Source organism: Coenobita brevimanus, chromosome 39 (assembly GCF_032717465.1).
Source record: "Coenobita brevimanus isolate Jiangsu-jjx chromosome 39, ASM3271746v2, whole genome shotgun sequence".
NCBI lineage: Eukaryota > Metazoa > Arthropoda > Malacostraca > Decapoda > Coenobitidae > Coenobita > Coenobita brevimanus.
Genome location: NC_136992.1, coordinates 27,205,043 through 27,214,851, shown reverse-complemented (window position 1 = coordinate 27,214,851; position 9,809 = coordinate 27,205,043). Strand labels below are relative to the sequence as shown.

Here is a 9,809-nt window from a genome sequence, read left to right as displayed (position 1 = left end):
ACGAGCTTGACTCATTCCTGTAAAGATACAATTAGGTAAGGTAAGAACACACACACACACACAGTACTATTTTGTACGGTGCCAGTATTCTAGATAGAGCAGTAGCAGTTTTACATACACAAAGGTCCTACATCCATTTCCTTGCCTCATGAAGGGAGAAAGGTGGACTGTAAGAGGAAGATGGCTTAAGCCTGCAGTCCACTAGGTTCACAGTTCAGATGAGCCTTGGGTTGTAACTGCTACTACTATACTACCCTCATCATACATACCTATGACGTCTTCAGCCAGTCACCCTCCCCTTTCCTTTCAGCATATCCAAACATACCAGTTTACATCTCTTCCCCAGTGGTACTTCTGCCAGATCTCTCACAGCACACTTCTCAGATCTGTCACACCTTAAGACCCAACAGTTCTTCATATGTCTTTACTTGGCAAGGGATTTTCCTTTTTGCAACTTATTTCCCCTAGCTTAGTGGCAGTGGAGCTCCCTTATTGTATCAGTACCACCACATGAAGGCATCCCCCACCAGCATTGGTTTACACATCGCAGACAAACACAGCTGATTGGGGGAGGGGCTGGTTGTGTAGGAACTTAAAGTATTTTTGAGTGATGGTATAGGGTGTTGAAAATGGTTGACATTCCATAAGTAATACTAAAAGTTCATACGTTTATCCATCCATCCATCCATTGCCAGACGCCATGTATCCCAGACGGGGTGGCCAAGGGCTCAGAGTTAATTGTTTTACAGGGAGGGGCACTAATCCTCCACCAACCCCACTTGACGTAGGGATGCCAACAGCATCTGGTGTTCCCAGGCGGTCACCCATCCAAGTACTAACCAGACCCAACGTTGCTTAACTTCGCTGATCGGACGGGAAGCGGTGTACTCAACGTGGTATGGCCGTTATTTATTTGTTTATTTTCTATACAATGATTTACAGAAAAATTGGATATTAAAGCTCTTTTAGTGCATATAAATGCTGATTTGGCAGTGTCACCAAGTTTTCAGTTTTAGATGTCTGAAAAAGGTGTGAAATCTTGATACATATTGTTGGCATGCTGTTGAGGCCCCAGGTTCATCTGTAAGGTAGACACAGTGGACTGAGGCTCAAATTGCCCTTCTTCTGCAGTCCACTATACTCGTTCAGGGGATAGGGAAGTGGTTGAGGGATGTTAGTATAACCAGGCAGTGGAGCCACCTGCTTACTGTATCCATTGAGCATTGAGGTCATACTGTACAGGATGTTACAAAAAAATGGTCTACTGTACATATGAAAAAAAAAAAAAAAAAATGTTATCAGTGTGTGTTGGTCTGTAAACATTTGTATGTACCCAGTATATTTCAGAGGATTCTATAGTGCATCATTATCATGAAATGTATATTATGTGCATAGGAGCTATGTAAGCATTTGTATGTACCCAGTATATTATTTCTGAAGCATCTGTTGTTCATCATCATCATCATAAAATGTATATTATCATTAAAAGGCATGAATGAAGATTGGGATGTGTGAAATCAGTGGTTATCATTCTGTATTTCATTAGGCTGCCTTGTTATACCCATACACTATACCATTGCTCAAGTGAATAATGCTGCATAGTATAGAAAACTTATGGCTTTACATTTATTTTATACATGAATTCCATTTAATGCACAGCTGACGTCTAACCATTTGTTAATGTTGTGGCCTAAGCTTCATTCGCTATAAACCCAGTGTACTGCTAGTTGAAATGGTACCCTCTGCAGTCCACCATTCTTCCTTTGGGGGCTTGGTAGAGAGTTGAAGGGCATTTTATATAATCATGCATTATCCATTTTATGGTCCCTCCCCCACCTCTTTTTTCCCAGGTTGAAAACAAACCATTGCTTAGAGTAATAGCACTCCAGTATTATATGTATAATTTTCTGTTAACTATTTTTCATCATTCAAATTGCTTTTTCTCAGCTAAGGATGCAGTAAGGTTTAATTACCCATATACTTGTTAATAGTGATATTGAAATGTTTTGGTAGCTGTGTTTGTTGTGAAGTGTAGTACACTGTACTGTTTGCTTACACAAGAGCATAGAGAGAGAGGGATATAGAGGCTTATCGGATGATATGACTTATGCATTGTAACACTGAGAGGAATGTGGTGAATATAGGTAGAGAGGAGTACTTTGAGTGAAACTGAAGTGGAGAAGCTGAGAAAGAACTAGTGTCAGATGAATACTAGCTAAAGGTACTGGAGGAGTTAGTTAACATTAAGAATCTCCTTGGTTACTAGTCATATCAGATCTTCAGTTTGTCTGTATCCTGCCGTCAAATGTTAGAATCTCCTTGGTTACTAGTCATATCATACCTCTTTCCTGCTGTCATACTCTAGAATCTCCTTGGTTACTAGTCAAATCAGATCTCAGTTTCTTGCAGTCACGCTTTAGAATCTCCTTGGTTACTAGTCAAATCAAACCTCAATATCTTGCAGTCAAGCTTTAGAATCGCATTGGTTACTAGTCATATCAGACCTCTATTTCTTACAATCAGGCTTTAGAATCTCTTTGGTTACTAGTCAGATCACAACCTCTCCTGCAATCACACTCTAGAATCTCCATGGTTACTAGTCAGATCAAACTTCTATTTCATGCAGTCAAGCTTGAGAATCTCCTTGGTTACTAGTCAAACTTCTGTTTCCTGCAGTCAGATTTTGAGCTTTCCTTGGTTACCAGTTAAATCAAACCTCTCTCTTGCAGTCATACTATAGAATCTTCATGGTTACGAGTCAAATCAAACTTCTGTTTTCTACAGTCAAGCTTTAGAATCTCTTTAGTTACTGGTCAGATCAAATTTCTGCTTCCTGCAATCAAGCTTCATGTTGTTGTCATTGTTGACATCTAAGTTAAATCCTCGTTATCAGAGTGAGAGTTGTCAGAGATGGAGGTATTTAAGTAACCTCTCCATGGATTTCTTCACTCCTTTCGTTTCTGTCATTAATTTCATGATACATTTCCTCTTTTAGCCCCATGTACTCTTTTTCAAATTTATCGAAGTTATGTCCTGTTTCTCTGTTTATGGATGGATGGAAGTAAAAGTGCAGTTTTAGGCCAAGTTAGATTGAAAGGAGCACATGACATTTTAACTCAGCCATTGAGTTGCGTTTGATCCCAGGAGGAAGCCAGCTCAACTCAATGCCGGTCCCAAGCCCGGATAAATTGGGGAGGGCTGGTGTCAGGATTGGGCATCCGGCCGTAAAAATTTGCCAAGCCCTGACATGGTATGGTTCATTACCTTATCATTTAGCGTACTGAATTTCAGGTGTTTTCACTGGCTAAATTGAGTAAATGTCCTCCCCTTCCGTCCCCCTTATCTCTCTCACTGTCTCTCTTCGTGTGAAGTCTGGGTGGCTGGGTACTTAGAATAGTCCACACATACACACCCCGCCAGTTTCTGTCAATTTGATGTCGTTTCGCCATACGTGTGGTAGTTGTGTGTGGATGGGCATCTTACGAGGGGGTCGCTAAGAAGGGGTCTTAAATGTGATGCCCTGGCCCTAGGGTGTACCGTGCGAACCCACAACAGGCATGTAAGGTGAACGGCGAGATGTCTCAAAGGCGGGAGGTTCCGGCCATCACATGCACTCAGCCCTTGCATGTGACAATCACGTGGTTGCTTGTTTTTTATTTTGTTCCATTGAATAATGTCTTTTCAATTTTGATTTTAATAATTTTTATCTAAAATGTTTATTATATGCCGTGTGGGTGTTGGATGTACCTGAGAGGACGCTTTTGAGGCCATAACCCTTGGGCACAACAAACAATCAGGCTATATGCCATTTTCACCCTGTCTGGCACCTTATCTGTGAGGTCATCAACATCTGAGGCATTGATGTCATTCCTGATGGTGTCGGACTTGTTGAATTGAGTATAGTCTGGGCCGATGTGTTGCTCGTTAATCAGGGCACCAGCACTTATCTGAATGTCACACGTGGGACGTTGATACATATTTCACATCCTCTCAGTCTTCACGCACTATTGCCTAGGTAGGCAAGAACCCCAACCACCTGTCATGATTTAGATCTGTTTTGGTCACATCTACATGCAGCACCTGAATATTCTACATAATAATCCTAGGGTGCCTCCATTCTGTTAGGTTTCTAAATGGGTGAAGTTGTTTTATATTATATGTAATATAAAACATCCTCCATCCTATTCATATTATGTCACCAAACAATAAGGTTTCCAAATTGGATGAACTTTTCTATATTAGAAAAGTAGGTTTCCAAATTGGATGGACTTTTCTGTATTAGAAAAGTAAGATGTCACCAAAATGTCACCAAGCTACACCTTACAAAAGTATCTGCGCAGAGGCCGTGATATGGCTGGCATGATTCACTCAGTAGAAGCCACGATGCAGACTAGTTGGGTGGAAGGTGCTACATGTGCGCGACTGGAAATTGGTTTGCGGCTGGCGTTTGAACGTGTTCTCGGTGTAAGCTTGCCATTCTGTGCACACCAGCTCCTGTTCTTGGTGTGTGTTCTTTGTCACACACACCAGTTCCTATTGGTGTGTTTTCTCCATGCACACCAGTTCCTGTTCTTAGTGTGTTTTCTTTGTCTCAGGCACACCAGTTCCTGTTCTTAGTGTGTTTTCTTTGTCTCAGGCACACCAGTTCCTGTTGGTGTGTTTTCTTTGTCACGCACACTAGTTCCTATTGGTGTGTTTTCTCCACACACACCAGCTCCTGTTCTTGGTGTTTTTTTTTTTTGTCACGCACACCAGTTCCTATTGGTGTGTTTTCTGCGTCTCAGGCACACCAGTTCCTGTTGGTGTGTTTTCCTCATCTCAGGCACATAATTCCTGTTGGTGTGTTGTCTCCTTCTCACACACACCAGTTCCTGTTGGTGTGCATTCACCTTCTCTCACACACCAGTTCCTGTTGGTGTGTTTTCTCCTTCTCACACACACAAGTTCCTGTTGGTGTGTTTTCTTTGTCTCAGGCACACCAGTTCCTGTTGGTGTGTTTTCTCCTCACACACACCACATTCTGTTGGTGTGTTTTTTCCTTCTCACATACGTCAGTTCCTGTTGGTGTGTTTTCTCCTCACACACACCAGTTCCTGTTCTTGGTGTGTTCTAAAGAAGATCAAGATGGTCAAGAAGAAATTGAAGGCTATATTTAATGCTTCCAGTATGAAACGTTTCTCCTAAAATCAAACGTTTACTGCCATCAGTCAATGCTTAGACAGACTAACATGTAAAACTGCAAGGCATATGCAATGATGGCAGCATGTCCAATGGTAGGGTGGTTGGGACGGGCATGGTGTGGGTCCGAGCAGCTTACCTCCTCGTGGTGGACCTGGGTAGAGTGATCTTCATGTATATATTGTTGCTTTGGCTCCAGGTTCATTGGAAATATGAACCCTGTGGAGTGCAGCCTGAAATTGCCATCCTGCATCCCACAACCCTTGTTTGGGAGATGAGTCGAGGGATATTGAATTTGTCCTCCTGCAGTCCATGACTTGTTTGGGAGATAAGAGTCAATGGATGTTTAACCTGTCCTCCTGCAGCCCACAACCTTTGGGAGATGAATCAAGGGATGTTTGTGTAGGTTGGCAGTAGAAGCACCCACTTATATCAGCACCACCACATGAAGGCATCCCTCTCCACGACCATAGATTAGAGCTACTAGAAGCCATCCATCCATCCATCCGTCATCCAATCCTACATTGCCCCATGTGGAGCGTAGAGCCCGGGGCTAGGCAAGTTGGTCCTGACATTCAAGATGAGAGTGGCCAGCCTCACCCATCCCTCAGTGGCATTACGTGAGCAATAAACCCCAACATGAATGAAGATCACTCTAGCTGAAAGCTGCAATTTATTGACTAACTTTGTCTACCAACACACAGTTACTTAGTGGCATTAAAATTTATACTTGGTGACATTACAGTATATGCTTAGTATTATTACAGTATATGCTTGGTGACACAGAGAGGTTCTTAGTGACAGGTAGAGAGGTTTGGTGACATAAATCATTGGTGACATTACTTAGAGGTTTAGTTATAAGAGGCTCTTGGATTACTTTGTGGTAAAAAAAAAAAAGAAAGAAAAGAATTCATTCCACCATGCAGCAAAGCATAGGGTAATAATATTGTATATTATATGTACATGCTTGAGATGGACTTTTATTAAGTCAGTATGAAGGTACAGTATTTTGTCTCATTATACCTTACATTGCTTCTCTTTGGTGTTTTCTGTTATACTGCAAGGCCAGTGTTATGCTTGTTATATTTTTCAGGTATATTTTGTTTTATACCACATACATGTTTCTGGTATATTTCCTGTTAGGCCATAAGTCTGGTATTATGCTTATTATATTTTTTTGATGTATGTTGCCTTGTTGTACCTCGTATCGCTTAATTTGGTATATTTCCTGTTATACCACAAGTCCAGTATTATGCTTGTTGTATTTTTCAGATATACTTTGTCTTATACCTCATATCGCTTTTCAGTATATTTTATTTATACCACAATTCTGGTATTTTGCTTGTTATATTGTTATATTTTCAGATATATTGTGTCTCTTACCGCAAATAGCATCTTTTGATATATATCCTGTTATACCACGAATTTAGTCTCATGAACATAGCTGTGTGTGGAATATTTATCTGTATTATGGTCAAAATTTGCAGTGTTTGCAACATTGCAACTCTGAATTTCTGACTTTGTGTAGGTTGGCTGTTATGACTGTGTAGGGTACACTGTTTTGAAATCTGAAGTGTTTGCTAAGAGTAGTATTCAGACCCATGGAATACTCAGGATGCATCTCTTGACAGAATGTCTGAATTGGGAGAAGAATGTAGAAAACTTGTAAAATGCATACTGTAGCCATTCTCATAGATGTTTTGTTGGGTTTTATGTTCAAAGATTGCTTGTGTTATGACTGTGTGGTACCTGATGTGAGAAAGTGTGTTGTGGTGTGAGAGGTTGCATTGCAGTTTGTGCATATTAAATTTTCTGAGTTGTATTTTGTGTTGGCATGGTAGCAGTGAAGTGTGGTGACTATTGCATTCTGGTTAGGTGTAGTCTTGTCTTTCTGGGTTGGGTAGTTTCTTTGGGGTGTTGTCTGGTGGAGGTTTGTGAAGGGCGTTATTTGGCTGAAGGTTTTGGTTGGCTGTGGTGGCTATGTGTTTATATGTGTGTGTGTGTGTGAAATATTGTGCTGGATGGAGAAAGAGGAATGTTGGTGAAGCAATTTGTATAGTGTTTGGTGGTTTTCTTCTTCATTTCTCTATGGTGGAAGGTGATGCAACATGCATCTTCGGGTTGAGAAGAGTGTTAACATGAAGTGGTGAACTATCTTTCATATGATCCTTGTTTGGGAGTACTTTTGTTTCTTGATAGAAGTGATTTGAATTTGTGGCCTTTGTGCATCCAGTCAGTATTCCAAAAGCTCTGTTTTGTGTTGTCTTACTGTGCCAGTTAGTATGTGGCTCGTCTAGTGTATATAAGTCACTTCTACTGAAATGTTCATAGAATTTATGTTGTATGAAGGTGGCACCTGTTATTGTTTTCAAGACATTGAGTTTATGAAATGCCTTTGCTCTGATGGTATCTGTGTATTGAGAAAAGGTCATGTGTGTCCTTAGTAGATTGTAGAATTTTAGGTGTCTCTCCAGTGGGGGTGGTTGTTTGAGTAGGGTAACATGAGGATGTGTTTGAGTTGTTTGTTTGGAGTTGGAAGGGTGATGGTTAATTTGGTTAGTGTAGCTGTCATTAAGCCTGTGTTAAAGTGAGTGTACCAAAGGTACTGTTGGGGATTATCTGCTAACTTTTTTTTTTTTTTTATTATTTTTTTTTATGCGCGGAAGAAGGAATCAAAGGCCATGAGCCCGCAGTAACAGTTCCCTCCAAGAGAAAAACAAAATACAATAGAGAGCCAAATTCAAGATCCGATCATTTTGAGATGCCTGGACACACTGCGTTTGAAAGCCTGGAGATCATAGGCAGCAGGAAATACAGATAGAGGGAGACAGTTCCAGAGCTGACCTGTTGCATAAATGAAAGACTGGGAGTAATGGTTAACTCTTGCATTAGAGAGTTGGACAGAAAAGGGATGAGAGTTTGCTGCCAGACGGGTGCTACGCGCACGTCGTAGAGGTGGAGGAATGCAAGCAGACAGTTCAGATGAGCAGTGACCATTAAAGTAGCGATAGAAAAGAGATAAAGACGCAACAGTGCGGCGAAGAGACAGAGGTTGAAGGGAGTCAGTAAGAGGAGGAGAGTTAATGAGACGAAAAGCCTTTGACTCCACCCTATTGAGAAGAGCTGTGTGTGGGGAGCCTCCCCACACATGGGAGTTGTACTCCACACAGGGGCAGATAAAACCCCTGTATAGAGACAACAATTGTGCAGGGGTAAAGAAAGAGCGGAGTCGGCTTAGCACACCCAATCTTTTGGAAGCAGATTTTACAAGAGATGTAATATGATCTTTCCAAGATAAGTCCCGAGTAAATGAAACCCCAAGCATGTTCAAGGATGATGCAGGATTAAGCTGAATATTATTAAACATTAATGGGTATACCTGTGGAAGATTTTGTCGGGTTGATAGGTGTAAGAACTGAGTCTTAGATGCATTAAAGACAACCATATTATTTTTACCCCAGTCAGAGATACGAGCCAAGTCAGACATTAGGTGTGCCATAGCCTCATCCCTTGTTTCTTGAAGTAACTGTTGAGATGGGCGTTGCGGGAACCGAATGGAAAGGTGAAGGGTGGAGTCATCAGCGTATGAGTGGATAGGGTTAGATGTACAGCTTAGAAGATCATTGATGAATAAAAGGAAGAGAGTTGGTGACAGGACAGAGCCCTGAGGAACACCACTGTTGATAGATCTAGGAGAAGAACGATGGCCGTCTACAACAGTGGCTATAGAACGACCAGAAAGGAAGCTAGCGATGAAGGCACAGATAGAAGGATAGAAACCGTAGGAGGGCAGTTTGGAAATTAAAGATTTATGCCAGACTCGATCGAAAGCCTTTGAGATGTCAAGTGCAATGGCAAAGCTTTCGCCGAAGTCCCGAAAGGAGGATGACCAGGAGTCTGAAAGGTAGGTGAGAAGATCGCCAGTGGAGCGTCCCTGACGGAACCCATACTGACGATCGGAAAGAAGGTTGTGATAGGAAAGATGTCTTAAAATTTTTCTATTAAGAATTGACTCGAAAACTTTTGAAATACAGGACGTTAAAGCAATTGGACGATAGTTGGAGGGTTGGGAGTGGTCACCCTTCTTTGGGACTGGCTGAATGAGAGCAAACTTCCAGCAAGAAGGAAAGGTACAAGTTGACAGACAAAGGCGAAAGAGTTTGCCTAGGCAGGGTGTAAGCACAGAAGCACAGTTCTTGAGAACAACAGGAGGGACCCCATCAGGCCCATATGCCTTGTTAGTACTGAGGCCAGTGATGGCAGAAAATACATCAACTGAAGAAATTTTAATGTCAGCCATGAGGAAGTCAGAGGGGAGAAGTGATGGAGGAACAGCACCGGAATCGTCTAAGGTGGAATTGGAGGAGAAAGTCTGTGCGAAGAGATCTGCTTTATCAGTAGAAGAAATAGCTACAGAACCATCAGAGTAGAAAAGAGGAGGGAAGGATGATGAGGTAAAGTTGTTAGAAAGATTTTTGGCAAGGTGCCAGAAGGAGCGGGAAGAATTCGAGTTGGAGAGTTGAGAGCATTTAGTATGGATGAAATTATTTTTAGTAGAGCGAAGAACAGACTTAGCACGATTCCGGGCAGAAACGTAAAGATGATGTGATTCAGGGGTGGGTTGGCTCCGG

At 41.7% G+C, this 9,809-nt stretch overlaps 1 non-coding gene across 1 annotated transcript; it reads right to left on the bottom strand.

Annotated features, from left to right (window-relative positions):
• Window positions 1-791: 791 nt before the first annotated feature.
• Window positions 792-910, bottom strand: LOC145396901 (5S ribosomal RNA). Its single transcript, XR_013896860.1, has one exon. It is a non-coding gene; the product is annotated as a 5S ribosomal RNA (ribosomal RNA).
• Between the last annotated feature and the right edge of the window lie 8,899 nt (window positions 911-9,809).